Below are 16,442 nucleotides of genomic sequence, written 5' to 3'. Positions count from 1 at the left end.
TAGTGGGGTTTCTATATATTGAACCCATATAGTAGGGGGTTCTAGTATTTTTCACATACAAATATGATATGGCGGTGAATCAAAATTTACCGATATTGAGGATTTCTGTCTATCATATAGATTTGTTGTTGAATTTTGGTTACCGATTCACCAAATACGATTCAAACCTTACTGTCACTATACCAAATCACTGATTCTAAATCAGGTCTAGTAAATCAGAGAACTTGAAAATAAAATTAAAGAGGAAGAGAAGAAGAAGAATAGTCGAACAAATAAATAAACAAACAAATAATATCTATTGAGGTGAGTAATCTCTTTATTTAAAATATTTAATGCTCTTCCTTTAAATGGTGATACATGTAATGCCCTATGGAGGTAGGGGTGTGCAACGGATGGACGGTTGCGGATTAGGGGTCACCCGTAACCAAACCGTCAAAGTTGCGAATTTGGAAAATTGAACTGTGACCGACCCAATCATCCGTGGATTTGACCTCTGCGGATCAGCGGATTGTACGGGACGGATGCGGATTAACCGCGGATTTGGAGAAGAAAGTTATTGTAGCTAGATAACGCAAAGCAACGACACTTGATGCAATAGCTTCCATAAGTTAGCCAGACATGATGACACGATGCTCCCACCAATATTGAAAACATATGAGAAGAAACAACTATTTGCAAGTCAGAAACTAACAGAGACGGAGCTATCTGGTTCTAGAGCGATCATGTCCACATGACCACAGGAAACAAATGGGAAGGTTCATATGCTCTACTCACAGCTTTTCATTGAACTGTTCATATATGCAGGATCCCAGTGACTTTGCAGCTGGGCTCATAATTAGCATCTACCTTGATAATCTCCTAATGATATCTGAGTTTTATAGCTTAATGGACAACCTGACTGCAATGTCAATTTTCTAAGTGATTTCGCCATTATAATCTAACAACTTAGCCAAACAAAATTGGCAACACGAAAGCAAAAAGAAAACGAAAAGGTGTAAACTGAGACAAGGACATACCACGGCTTTCAAAAGTCCAGTTTATAGGCAAAACATGTTCATTCAGTAGGTCCAGCAGATAAACGAAAGAGGTCTTCTTGACCCAAACTTGGTTATCTTTCGATTTATATACTCTTAATATTATCGAAGATGAAATTAGGTTTATGAATTTCTCTCAGGATATATAGGATATATAGAAGATTATATATAAAACTGAACCTTTCAATATTATTCTTAGTAGTTTTATGAAATTCATTCACTACCTTACGATGCGGATAAATCCGCGGATTTACAAAACCAACCGCGATCAAACCGCTAAACCTTGTGGATTTGAGAATTCACCCGTAACCGGCCTATATAATCTTGCGGATTGGTTTTTACCCGTAATTTTGTGGACGGTTGCGGATGAAATCCGCGGTTCCGGATTATATGCACACCCTATATGGACTATGGAGGGACATTACCTGTAGGAAGTGGATACATTGTAACTCGATAGGGTAAGGATGGCGGTCTCTGTAGAGCGATCTTCGGTGATATTTTCTCACAAGAACGTACTAGCCTCTCCATATCAACACGGGTGATGAATTCAGTAGGATGTTTTCCTCTACCTTGTTCACGCTCATCATTAGTGCGGTATCTACGATTTATCTCAACGTTGCTCTTGAAATTTCATTACTTATTTCTATTTAGAATTGGTCGGATCCACCATTACTTCTCGTTTTGCGAACATCTTTAGATTACTCAATATGTCAATCTGAGTCTTCATAAGGCTTTACCGAGTCTTTTGAAGTTCTTTGTGATTCTTGCCCAGGTTTTCAAGAGTTAATGATGGATTTTCTGGAATGGGATCATTTGGACATTTGTTATTGAGATCGATGGTTGAAGAATTACTTCCTTCCAGGTAGTTCATAATTACCTGTGACTGAGTGACCAGCCTCTCATTTTGGTCACTAAAATGTAGATGTCTAAAAATAAATGAAGCGGTGGAATTGAGTTTTAATTTTAGGGTTTTAAGTTGGGATCGAAAAACGTTTTCCCTAAACCTAGTTTATGGACATTCAAACACTGCTTCAAACAAATGATGAAACAATCAAGGTTGATCTCAGAGAGGGAATCATAAATAAGAGAAATATTAGAGTAATTATTTGGTTGGATCAAAATATTCTATGAGATTTCTTTAGCAGGGTCGATTGATGACCTATGCATAGCTAAACTCTCTGATCTTAAGTCGGTGGGATAAGGATGAGGATCGCAATAACATGAATAATTACGGAAGAGTTCATCCCTTAATTCCCGTAACCTCCTCGACCGGTTGTCCTCCTTAACGGTGAGAAATACAGCTAGGTAAAACCTAAAATTATCCCCCATGTGTGTGGCTTAGTCAGTCTTCTCGTATGATGAGTTGTCAGGATAATAATACTTTTTGTAGTCGAAAATTCCCTATCTATGCAATGTGACTAGTTTGTGTCATGTGAACAACATGATAACAAAAGACAATGTCGTATGTGTAGAGCATAAGATGGGTTGAGGTTGGGTATCAACCTATCATGCCGGCCATGAGGATGCTACGATGAATTCCCCTTTTGTTGGTCCCTCTAGATAAGTGCATGAGCTCTAGAAAAGGACCATATAACTTAGTTGCACGAACTTGCATACCTCGGGTTCAGGGGGTCGGTTGTGGACGTGCCTAATTAAGAATGGGGCTTGTTGGCGCCTCTGAGTATGTCGTGTTTCGAGATTGAGCTGTGAGCATGAACTGTGAATCTCATGGGGACATACTAGGAGTTACCTATGATAGTGTTAACATGGGCTTTAGCCTAGGTATCCCCTATGCTGGTACATATATAAGAAGGCTATTTTAAAGTTTCCATAATTCTTTTTTTCTCAGATCCGAACTCTATGCTGCTCTTCTGCTTCTCGATTTCGAACTAGGGTTTTTGAAGATTCTAGTGTGATTTTTGCAGGTATGTTATCTTTGATTTTAATTCTGTAATCTTCTCTTCCTCTTTCTGCTACTGTTTTGTTTCAATTCTGTTTATGATTTCAATTCTATTTTGTTTTCTGTTTAAGTTTATTTGGATCATGAAGATCAGAGCATTTTTATGATATACACACTTTTTATTTCGTTTTTCTAACTCGATCAATATTTTTGTTCGTTTTGTGTTTTTGTTTCTTTTTTATGAATTTTGTTTGCAATTATTCAATTTTTTTTGTTAGGTTATTATGTTTTTAGCTTATTTTAACTTTAGATTTGAATAACATTTTGTTTTTTGCTTGAAAACCATGTTTGTTTGATGATTCAGATTTTATTATCCAGTAGTACATATATCGCATACTGATAGGAAGTGTTATTGGTTGTGTTTGATTCATAGTTTTGTCATCTTTTTTAGTCTTATCCGTCATTACATATACGAAACAATGTAATATCTGTTTCGATCCTCTTATTTTGCGTAGATATGTTACCTATTCTTTTCATGTAGTTGATTTGTAGTTCATGAAGCTTCAATACATATATCGCATACTGATAGGAAATGCTATTTGGTTGTGTTTTGTCACCTTTTTTAGTCTTATCCGTCAGTACATATATGAATACTATAATATATGTTTCGGTCCTCTTATTTTTCATAGATCTGTTACTTATTCTTGCCATGCAGTTGATCTGTAATTCATGTGTTTTGTCACCTTTTTTAGTCTTATCCGTAACTACATATATAAAATACTCATTGGTATGCTTTGATATGCAGGTTCAAAACATGTCTATTGTTGATTGTTCAAATCCAAATACTTACTGTTATGCATACATCTACTATAAGCATCATCATTTTGCCCACCTGGTTACTTTTGGTTCTAGTATTGATGATAAAAAGTTTCTTATTTGTGAAAATTAGAGAACATTATCTGATATAGTTATCAATTTTGTTGAGAATGGTGTCAAAATTCCTGTGATTGCTGACTTTCAATTTCACGGTCTCGCTGCCTTGCATTTTTCAAAGAAAGCGGCGTTCTTTGAGTTGCATGTGGAGTCTCTTTCTCCCGGTGGATTTAGTTCCTCTACTTTCAATGATGTCAACAATAATTCAGAACTGATTATGACAACTAGAGATAGTTACAAAACTGATGCAGTTACTATTGATTCTTCTTTCGATGTTTTCAGGATAAAAAAGTATGTTGGCAGGCACACTTGTGGAGGTGGTATCAAATTGAGAAGTCCAAATGTATCAAAGAAGTTGGTACACAACCTTATTTCATGAACGTGTGATACACAACCCACTTATCAAGCCTCGGGAGATTGCAGATTATATAAAAGTTAGGGCTTGTGTTAATATCAAATATCACCATGCATATCATGGTTTGGAACTTTCACACCATGATATTTTTGGTAATGATGTAAAGTCTTACACCGATCTGGTTTGGTGGGTTAATGCATTGAAGGAAATAAATCCTGGATCTTATGTGGATTTTAAGTATAACGATGCAACTCACACATTTGAAAGGTTGTTCATCACAATAGGCACTTGTATTGAAGGTTATAAACTTTTTCGACCAATGATTTTTGTTGATGCAACTTTTCTTACTAGGAGATGGAAAGGTACCCTTATCAAGGCAAATACTATTCTTACCTTAATTGTCGGAAAAATTTGAGTATACCATTTATATTTTGCAAATTAACTAATTTGTTTCTAATATACTATTTATATATTGAAAATTTATTGTGTCTAACACACACAGATTCATATATGTAAGCATAAGACTGTTTTTTTGTAAAAAGTATGGTTGTTATGTACTGAACATTCTTAGTCTTTTTTCCAGTTTCAAGCAGTATAACGACATAGTTTCTGACAGTGTATCATATACGTACTGTTTGTTTTCTGCAGGTTTTTATCCTCTAGCATATGCATTAGTACATGGAGAAGATGTTGAAAATTGGGATTGGTTTGTGCGTAATCTTAAGAACGTTGTTGATGACCATCCTATCAAATTATGTCTGATCATTGTGAAGGATTGTTGAGATCTATTACTGCTAACTTTCTTGATTCTCATCATGGTTATTGTTACTACCACTTGAATCAAAACTTACAATCAGGAAATCAGACGAGAAGTATAAAGAAGTTATGGCTTGTTTCAAAAAAGCAACTTATGCTCTCATACCAGCAAAATACGAAGAAGCACTTACGGAAATAGAGTTAATGGGAAGGGCCGGGGTTTATAATTTCCGCAACATTCCTAGGGAACGTTGGTCTAATGCAATCTTCACTGACTGTAGATTTGGTCAGACTATATCAAGTATTGTTGAGTCATTCAATAATTGGATTCGGAAGAACAAGAGGTTGCCTGCCTGTGCCCCCGTTGACATGATCAGGTGTGTGTGTTTTTTTGGTGTTTTCTTTGGTTTATGTTAATTTTTTTTGGTTCAAAATTTATTAGAGGTGCTCTTTGTGTTCCATTCATAGGTTACGCATTATGGAGTTAATGACAGAACGTCGCGAACTGAGTTTCTGATGGACTCTGAGTTGCTCATTCCTACCTACCAGGTGTTACTTAAAGAACATATTCAAATTGGTCATGTTTGTAATGTTACTCAGTCAACTGATTATGTCTATGAAATTCATTCACCTAGGTTAGCTTTATCCACTAAAACAACTTCTACTACAGTATATCATACATGTACCATTGAATCATATTTTTGTTTTTCTGTATTTTTTGTAGTACTGCATATATGTAGTGTGTTAAGTTATTTGTGCTGAAAAGATTTTTTGCCTTTTTGCATCTGCAGGTCTCACATTGTTGATCTGCTGAGCAAGACTTGTACCTTCCAAAGATAGCGTGTTTATAGGTTTCCATGCTCTCATGCTACAGTAGTTATTTATGCCAAGGGTGATAGATACGTAGATTATATCCAAGACTACTTCAAAATTACGTATTTTAAGCAGCTGTATTCAATTGCTATCAGACCAGTCCCTAACTACAACAGGCCAGAGCAGTATGAACCAGAGGATACTATTTTTCCACCACATCCACGAGTTCCACTAGGTAGACCAAAAGGAAATCGGATCAAGAATGCATGGGAGAGGAGTAGGAAATCCGTCAGATGTTCAAACTTCCACAAGAAAACTCATCACAACAAGTGAAAATGCGGGGGGTCTAACAACCACACCTAACAATTCGTTTGGAAATCTGAGAGGACTTAGTCCAATATACTTTCTAGAGAATCAACTAGACAGTCAGACTCAATCTAGAAAAAAGTATATCAAAGAGTTTTATATCTCTAACTCTTAATTCAATCCGCAATCAGCAAATAGAAATCTGCGAGCCCGAGTAAACTTGAATGGTGCCAAAGACCGATGTTCAAGGATCAATAAATCTCAATCAACAACTAAATGTTGGATTTACTAATTGATCGATACAACGCACAACCTGTGATATTTCAATTATATAACAAAATATAATGCGGAAAAGAAATAACAGACACCAGAATTTTGTTAACAAGGAAACCGCAAATGCAGAAAAACCTCGGAACCTAGTCCAGTTTGAACACCATACTGTATTAAGCCGCTACAGACACTATCCTACTACCAATGAACTTCGGACTGGACTGTAGTTGAACCCTAATCAATCTCACATTTATTCAAGGTACAGTTGCGCTCCTTACGTCTCTGATCCCAGCAGGATACTACACACTTGATTCCCTTAGCTGATCCCACCCACAACTAAGAGTTGCTACGACCCAAAGTAGAAGACTTGATAAACAAATATGTCTCACACAGAAAAGTCTATAGGATTGAATAAATCTGTCTCCCACAGAAATACCCAAGAGTTTTTGTTCCGTGTTTTGATAAATCAAGGTGAACATGAAACAATTGATAAACCGGACATATATTCCCGAAGAACAACCTAGTATTATCAATCACCTCACAATAATCTAAATCGTATGATGGCGAAACTAGATATTGTGGGATCACAAGCGATGAGACGAAGATTTTTGTGATCACGTTTTATCTTGCCTATCAGGGAAATTAATCTCGAGCAAATCTTAGAGAAGATAGTACTCAATCGATATAATTGGGCAAGATCAGAACACGTAACTACAAGAGAAATAGTTGGGTCTGGCTTCACAATCCCAATGAAGTCTTTCAAGTCGTTAACCTACAAGGTTTAGGAAAACCTAAAGTTAAATGAGAATCGACTCAAGATTATGCAGTTAGTAACACACTGGAGGTATGGGGATTAGGTTTCCCAGTTGCTAGAGTTGTCCTTTATATAGTTTTCAAATCAGGGTTTGCAATCTAAGTTACCTTGGTAACAAAGCATTCGATATTCACCGTTAGATGAAAAACCTGATTCAACCAAGCTAATATCTTTCAACCGTTATATCGAAATTAACTTGTTACACACAAATGAAATGTACCCTCATTCAGGTTTATGAACTGTACCTAAACGTGTACACCATGTTGACTCACAATAGTTAACCAAAGGTAGCCATATGATTAACTCTCTATCAACCATATTCATCTTATCCATAACTAGTTCAAATGACTCAAATGAAACTAGTTAAAGAGTCGTTCAATTTCTATATTCTCATATAAGTATACAAGAACATAATTGAAACAAAATCGGTTTAATTCACTTGAATCAATTCATGAACATTATAGCCACGGTTTGCAAAGATTGCATTCCTAATAATATAAGTGTTTAAGTTCATGTACATAATCGATTTTAGAAAGTAACCCACTCAAGTATGCAAACGAGTACGCATACTTAAGTAGTCGGACCAATTTTGGGCAACGCCAGTACGCGAACGAGTGCGCATACTACTTACACTTCCAAACTACGACAGAAATTCACGGAGGTCCACCAGTATGCATACGGGTACGCATACTTGCCCATACATCAGCAACCTCCAGTATGCGTAGGGGTACGCATACTTCAGCCTCCCGGTTTTGGACTTGCACACTAATGTGATTAACACACTATGTTTATACCCAAAAATGGTTATTTGATTCTAAACTCTTTATTTCAATCAGTGAAACTTTCTTAGAGGATGACAACAGTCATTTTCACAATACTATTAGCATCAAAGCAATTTTCAAGATATTGAAATTACCATAATAAAAAATTCCAAGATTACACGAAAATGATTGTATCACACAAACCATGTAAGATGTTACTTGAAATTTTTATATGATCATATTCAGACTTTCGTCATGAATGTAAGATGAACTTGTCCGAAGCGAAAGCTTTCCAAACATATTCCGAGAAATATATAAGCGAGTTAAACTCAGCTCGAAATCTCAAATGTGTAAAATAGAAAACTATATCATAACACGACTTATGTCTCAATATAGGAGATAGAGCAGAAATAGACTTTTCAAGTGATAGATGAGTTTCAGTCTCACATACCTTTTGTTGATGAAGTTCCACAAGCTCCCCTTAGTAGTTATTCGTCCTCAAATGATGAACGCTGTGAAAGCTAAAGCTCAACTACACAATCTATGTCCTAGTTCCAGACATCTAAATAGGATAGAAATCAAGACTTATAGTTTTGATCACTAACATTGACAAACATGTTTGAGATAGCAATGCATGCGAGTTCGACCGAGCAATGCTCTAACAACAAGGCAACCTGCACTGTCATTCCTTCTTACCCCTGAGTTTTAAGTTGCAGTTCTCCCTGACTACTTCTATTGGTCATAATGCAAATTTTGTTTCCGCATCATTCAAAAAACTTTTGTTTGCTTTTTTAAAGTATTGCAATTATGTTCTGTTTTATCTTTCTGGGACATGGTACTTTGTGCTCATTTAAGACTCATTATTCAGAGAGCATTATTGTCTTTCAATGTTATTGATAATTCAGTTTGATTTATAAGTTTTTTTAAGAGTACGGACTTATGTACTCTAATTTATTATCTACTTTGTACTGAACAAAGTATCTGGATAATTTTCTAGTACAATTATTATGTACTCTATTTTTTTCAGGTGAATGCGCTGCATAAATGTTATAATATGTCACACCTATGCAATGCATAAATGTTACATTATATCATTATGGCTTCCCAAGATTTTTTGTGTCCATAACCGCATAATACCTGGCTAATTTTTTGAGTACGGATATTATGTACTCTGTATTTTTCCAGGTGACAAGAAATGTTACATAAGACACACCAAACACAACCAATATGTTACACCTATGCGCTGCATAAATGTTACAATATATCATTATGGCTGTCCAAGATTGTTTGTGTCCATAACCAAAGAGTATCTGGATAATTTGTTCAGTACAGCTATTGTGTACTCTGTATTTTTCCAGGTGACAAGAAATGTTACATAAGACACACCAAACACATAGATGCACACTACATACTTTGGACTTTTACCATCCAACAACATGTCAATATTTTTATAAAGCAAAAAAACTGCATGTAGATTAAAGACAAACACCATACTTTTGAAAACAATTGTTATCAAAATAACTAAGAACAATTAGTATACTTCTAATATATTCAAAAACGACTAGTAAAGTTAGAATATATTCTAGGATAACTTCTAGTATGCAGTCCTAATTCGGTCTTTCATATATTTACTGTCAGATACTAGCTTAAAAACCTCTTGGAGCATTAAGATTCCAACTTTGCTCAGGAAGAGTTTTTGCTAAGAGTATCTTAAATGATAAAGAGATCCTATTCTTATGTATTTTAAATTTGAATTGTTCATCATTCCCCAAGCTCAATCACACTCCATCATTGATTTCCTCATTTGCAAGTTTTTCATGAAGTGCATGACATATAGTGTACAATATGGATAGTCACCTTGTTGAGGTGTTGGGTAACTGATCAACTTTACTTTGCGTACTTGTGGAAGGCCGCGGCGCATCAAGTTTTCATTAATTGATAAGAATCATAATTCTGCCATACGTCTAGCATCTTCGAAACACTGGTCTTTGGATGCGACTTCCCAAATGTTGTAGTGGTAGAATTCGGCTTTCTCGCAGTCATACACAAGAAGCGTCCAATGCACTTCTTGATGCGACATTGGAATAAGAATATTCCTGGTTCCTTCCTCCATTTGACTGATGGGTACACTGACATGTGCTGCTATTTGATACGATGGGTTACTTACATAAAACTGAAAAGGGAAAAAATATAAAAATGGTTACTTTTTTTCATCAGTATAGTAAATATGTACTGAAAATCATAGTGTAAAACACATATATGAAAGCATAATATTTGTTGCAATATTAAAAAATGTTTTATTTCATTTAGTATGGGATATATGCAATCCAAATTTAAAATATCTAAAATAAAATAAGCATGAAGTCGGAATCTTCATCAATATGAGAGATATGCACTGCACTTTCCAAAAACAAAATGCATGTTGTTTATCAAGATAAATAGGAAAACGTACCCAGCCAGACGCATCAATGTGCAACACCTGGTATGTACTTTCTCTGTCCATCCACTGTTTTCTCATTATGATTTGCTTTTTTAAGTTGGTATTGCCAGTAATTTATAAGATCTGCCTCGAAAGCCCTGTTATGTACCAGATCTTCAAATGTCTCTGCAGTTAATATGAGATGACCAACCTCAGTAGGAACTTTCGAAACACTAGACCTGCAAATTCAAACAATCAAAATCATTTATAAGATTGATCCTAAACGAAGTACATAATGTTTTGTTAAAATGCAAGGGACATATCCAAGAGAGACTTACAACGAGGTTGCTTTGTTAAAAAAAGGAGAAAAAATCTTTATTTCTTGTGGAATCAAAATCTTATAGAACTGAGATTTCTGTAGCTTCAGCAACTTGCATTCCCGTCTTCACTTTTTGAGGCTGTTCTTTAATATTTGGACCACCTTTAGCTTTTCTCTTTTTCACATTCTCGTCATTCTTTTTATGAACTTTCTCTGTGGGGAAATCCTGTTCAACTGGGTTTTCAAGTTTGGATTTTGGTTTTCGCCTTTTAATTCCAGATAATCCTTTGCCACTCCCGAAATCATGATTAACTCTTCTTTGTGGGTCGCTCCGAGTTACTAACTTTTGTGGGGTAAATGTGATTTTTGGAGTATTTTTCTTCTCCTTGGCTGAGATAGTCGGTTTTTTCATCTCTCTTGAAGCAACAGATGTACTCGTCTTTTTCTTCTCTATTGCTTCTACTTCCTTATCCTTTGTAGACAGCTTATCTGCGAGTTTCTTGGCAAGTGGTACGTCGTCTTCCGCTGATGTTTGACTTACCTCAGATTCCTTACCCTTCAATATAGCATAAACGTAAAGAAACAAAGATAGACTAAAAAAAAATTAACAAAATAGCACATGACATATGTACTCTTAGTTTCACTGAGTACATAACATATGCATTGTTGGATTTTTCCATGTTACAGAACATATTGCATCTTACTTTCCATTTTTTTGCTAATTACAATTACCTTCTGTAGCTCAGCAAGAACCACAAATACCATATAGTTTACATGCGAGATTCTTTGCACGTGGTTACTACTAGAGTCTTTTGGTCATTTTCTTGTTTTCAAAATATTATGGACCTAGTGATAAGGGTGAAACCCGATTGGGCCCTAATATAACTAAGTATGTGGGCTTATGACCAAATAACAAATTTCTCATTAGAAAAAGAACCGTTTTTTGGAGACTACTCAAAAATGGTGGGGGACTACTCTCCATTTTTGGGGTGGATATTAGAAGTAATAATGAGTCACGCCTTATCTAAGTTTTTTTTAATACCAAACTTGCCCTTGGTAATTAAATTAGTGTAATGATTAGTAAGTTAGTTAAGGATTAGTGAGATTAAATTAATAAGTTGATTTTTTTCAAAAGAAGAATTATTGAGAGGGAGAAGATGAAGATGAAGATGAGGGTTTTGGAAGAAAAAAAGTTAAGATCTTTTTCTTTAAGAGCCACAACAAGAGTATGATGTTTTGGGTACTCACAGATACTTCAAATTTAGTTAACGGTGCTTGAATTGGCCAAAACATTCCTAAAAATGAACAGTTTACAAATTGATTTCGGTTTGGTTAAAAAAGTTCGACTACGAAATCTGAAGAACATGTAGCCGAACTCATCTGCAAGTGTAGTTCGGCTAATATTTCTGAAAACACAGGTAGCCGAACTCAGCTTTAATGGAGTTTTTTCTTTCAGAGAAAAGTTCGGTTATGAGAAGAAAATTGCGACATAACCGAACTAGAAGTTCGTCTAGGAAAAAAATTGCGACGTAACCGAAGTCAATATGCAGGTTATTCAGAGAAAAGTTCAGTTAGGAGAAAAAAATTGCAATGTAACCGAACTTTTTGTGGCGTAACCGAACTTTGTTCGATGTAACCGAACTTTTTGCGACGTAACCGAACTATATGTTCGGCTTGGACATTTTTTTTCGACGTAACCGAATTTTTCTCTGAAAACAAAAACCTCCATTAAAGTTGAGTTCGGTTAGTTCGACAAATTTTTTCACATAATTCCTAGCCGAACTTCTCTCTGTAACTTCCATTTTCAACTCATTTTGATGATTACTTCTCATTTTTTCAACGGAAAACGAATGAAAAATAATGGGTTTGTTATAATTTTGATTTTGTTTTGTTAATGATTTAAATTAAGCTATATATATATAGGCGGTGGTGGTGATTTGAGGTGGTCGGTGGTGGTGATGGGAGGAGGTGGTTATATATATATATATATATATATATAGGTGGTGGTGATGGGAGGAGGTGATTATATATATAGGTGAAGGGTAGGTTAGTCATTTCCACACTTTAGGACACCCCTTATAAATATATGGTAGACATTCCTATCACAAAGTAGTCCCTCACTATTTTTGAGTAGTCCCCAAAAAACGGTTCTAGAAAAAAACATAAGGCCCTCATCAGTGAATCTCACATGAATAAGGCTTTTTTTTCCTTTTTCTATTATTATTATTATTATTTAATTTTTTTTTTTTGACAAGGAAGCTTGGTATTCTTATAATAGAGGTTCGAAAACCATACATTATTAAAAAAAATCTTGGTGCAAATGCACGAATACAATACTTATAATAAAGAAGATATTATTTGGGCGTCACATTCCAATTGAGGGGCTTCACATGGATTCCTCCTATTGACTAGAAATTTGGTTATGGGATGTCTTTGATGTAATAGAAACTAAAATCAACCACAACCAACCAATAAGACATTAGAATCGTAGGGTATTATGATTAAATTGGTTGAAATATGAAAAACTAGGGTTAAAAATTCCCTAAAACTAAGAAGTAAATATATCTACGGTTGGATTAGACTCCTTAAAACCCAACCCTAAGAAATCTAAAACTAGAAAAAAATTTCTTTTATTATTTATTTTCGGTTCATGTGGGTTTAAGAAAAATTCTCTAAGTTTCCCTAAATAAACTGATTATATCTTTAATTATCTAACAAACACTTTTTGGATAAGGAGAAAATATTTTATTTAACTAACTTTCTTTAAGTTCGTGAGAAACAAAGCTACGGTTGGTCTTATCAACCGGACAAACCTAGACGTAATAGATATACGGTTGGATTCTTTATCACCAAAAAAATAAACTTGGCCGTAACACAAACCTACAGTTGGTTTTTTTTCTTTCTTTTCTATCTTAATAACAACCAAATCTGGCCGTAACAGATCTATGATTGGTTATTTACCAGCCGTAACTGATTGTTTTTCAATTGTCGTTTTCATCCAGCTGTAACTGATTTTTTTTCAACTCGCGTTTTTCTCAATTTTCTTCGATTACGGTTAGGAATTCATCGCACCTAACCGTAAACTTGTAAAAAAAGGAAAAAAATCCATTTTTTCTTCCCTTCAAAAACCTAAAATACTAGCTCTAATTTTCCATCTCTAATTACAAGTCAATATTATTAATCTAATCTAATACTAGCTAATCTATTCAAATAAGGGTTATTTGGTCATTATAAAATTATTTGAGATAAAGGGATTTTTGATATTACTTATGGGTAACCCGTTTTTGTCCTATTAGATGACGCCTCTCTAATGAAATGTGACGTCCCAATACTAGCCTTCTAAAAGAATTTGGTGCAAATGCACGAATACAATACAATACTTGCACAGAAGGTAAAACTGATATAAAATGTTGATGGGGAAGGAAAAAATCCCATGACAAAGTAATACTACTACTACTTAAACCGATGAAGAAGCTAATCTAGGCCTGAGTTCTTTTCTTAAAATCTTGCCAGTAGAAGATACTGGTATGGCATCGATGAATAAGATTTTATGTGGTCTCTTATGGACCTCCACCTGCAATTAACACCAACGACTCATTATCAGTGCAACACACAACTTTCTGTGTTAAAAATTTCAGAAGTTTGCAGATAACTCTTTTTCATGATTCGAACAGGAAATAAAATTCTGTTTCAAGTATAACTCACTTGTTTTGCGACAAATTCTTTAACTTCATCTTCAGTAAGTTCAGCTCCATCTGATTGAACGACAAAGGCAACCACAGCTTCTCCAGTTGCGGGGTCATCTTGACTGCAGGAAAAAAAGTTGATTATGATAAAATTTGCTTTATTTTTACTAATTAAGGTCGCTTGTAGTGGTACTACGAAAGTAATATGGATGCTTACGAAACAACAGCAGCCGCATCAATAGACGGGTGACTGAACAGTAAAGCCTCGAGCTCTGCTAGCGCTATCTATATGCATTAACATAAATTAGAATTTTAGTAAAAATGTTTCAGAAACAATAATTCGTTCGTAGTAGATTTGAATTATTACAGAAATAAATTCTACCTTGAATTCTTTGAAACTAATAAGTTCTGTGACTCTGTCCACAATGAAAATCTCGTCGTCATTGTCAATGAAACCTATGTCTCCTGTATGAAGCCAGCCTTCTTGGTCGATTGTATTCATGGTTCCGTCATTCAAATATCCTTCATCATTCAATTTCCATGCAGTTGATTATGAATAGAAAATTTGGCTATTATTGTATATATCACCCGAAAGAAAATAGATATGTACCTTTCATAATCTGAGGTCCACGAGCACAGATCTCTCCAGACTGGTTACGTGCAAGACTGACGCCAGTGACAGGGTCGATGATCTTCATCTCTGCATTCCTGACAATGTGTCCTGACGAGCCAAATTTTGACGGGAGTGGTTGCTTTGCAAATACCAGCGACACTGCTAAAGCTGGCCCTCCTTCGCTCATCCATAAGCCTGCTTTGTACATTAAAAATATTAATCGCAACTCTGAGAAGCTTATGGCAACCCAAATTCGGGAATTTCTACATTACCTGCCCAACAATAGCTTGTGGAACTTTACACTTTAATTCTTCGTGCAATTGCTTTCCAAGTGGAGCACCCCCTGACAAAAATGCCCTGATTGAGCACAACTCGGAACTCCCAGCCATTGGATTCTTCGCCAATTCTACGACAATTGGTGGAACAATAGGTGCTACTGTAACTTGGTACTTCTGGATCAATTTCAAGAATGACCCAATTTCAAAATTCTGTAGTAATAATATTCCTGCGCCAGCCCTCAGAGAACACAGCGAGAAGAGCACATAAGACGACGTCGTTGGACTCCAGATACAAATTTGGATTCTCTCCTTCAACTAGTTGAGCAACATTTGATATGATGCTTTTATGTGTCAGAATTACACCTTTCGGAAATCCTGTAGTTCCAGACGAGTATGGAAAACTAACAGGGTTTTCTGGTTCCAGCGTAACTGGTGAGATTTCTGTTTCATCCGCACTGGAGATCACGGAGAAATGCATGCAATTTTGTGGGGGATCATCTATTGTAGCAATCAGAACGTATTTTTCGATATCTCGAATTTTTTGGACGTAGTGAGATTCAGTGATGATTAGTTTAATTTTTGAATGATGGATCTGCTTGTAAATTTCTGGTCCGAAGTAAGCAGGATTCGGCGTAGCTGATACAGCGCCAAGCATTGAAGCTCCTAGAAAGGAGAAAATGAATTCAGGACAGTTCTGGAGAAGAAGTATTATCACGTCACCTTTTTTTACACCTAGTTTTGATAATCCAGCGGCAGTTTTTTGGCAGAGAAGATGAGTTTCATGATAACTATAAATTCTTCCATTTGAGCCTGTGACTAAAGAAGGTTTGTCATTGAATTCTGAGATATTCTCAAAACAATATCTATGGAGTGGGATGTTGTTGGTGATGGAAATGTCTGGGAGTTTTGATCGGAAAACAGTGGTTTCATGAGCATCAATAGCCATAGCCAAAGTCATCGTTACGATAGGAAAACTACTGTAGTAGTCGTATGAGTTTGAGGAGGGAAGAAAAAAAAATTGGAAGGCAAGGGACAATATCTCTCCAGTGCATTTATAAGCAGTACATAGAAAGAATTGTTAGAACAAATGGCCAAAGAGAGATACTCCAGATTAAAATGCATTCAAAACATAATCCAAAGTTAAGATTTTTACAAAATTAGATGATTTTCTGTTATAATAATGTG

General features: G+C 35.5%; 1 pseudogene; it reads right to left on the bottom strand.

The window, feature by feature from the left end:
* Positions 1-14,137: 14,137 nt before the first annotated feature.
* LOC113324944 lies at positions 14,138-16,215 on the bottom strand (annotated as a pseudogene).
* Between the last annotated feature and the right edge of the window lie 227 nt (positions 16,216-16,442).

Source organism: Papaver somniferum, chromosome 11 (assembly GCF_003573695.1).
Source record: "Papaver somniferum cultivar HN1 chromosome 11, ASM357369v1, whole genome shotgun sequence".
Taxonomy (NCBI): Eukaryota; Viridiplantae; Streptophyta; class Magnoliopsida; order Ranunculales; family Papaveraceae; genus Papaver; species Papaver somniferum.
This window is presented reverse-complemented; position numbering and strand designations above follow the sequence as displayed.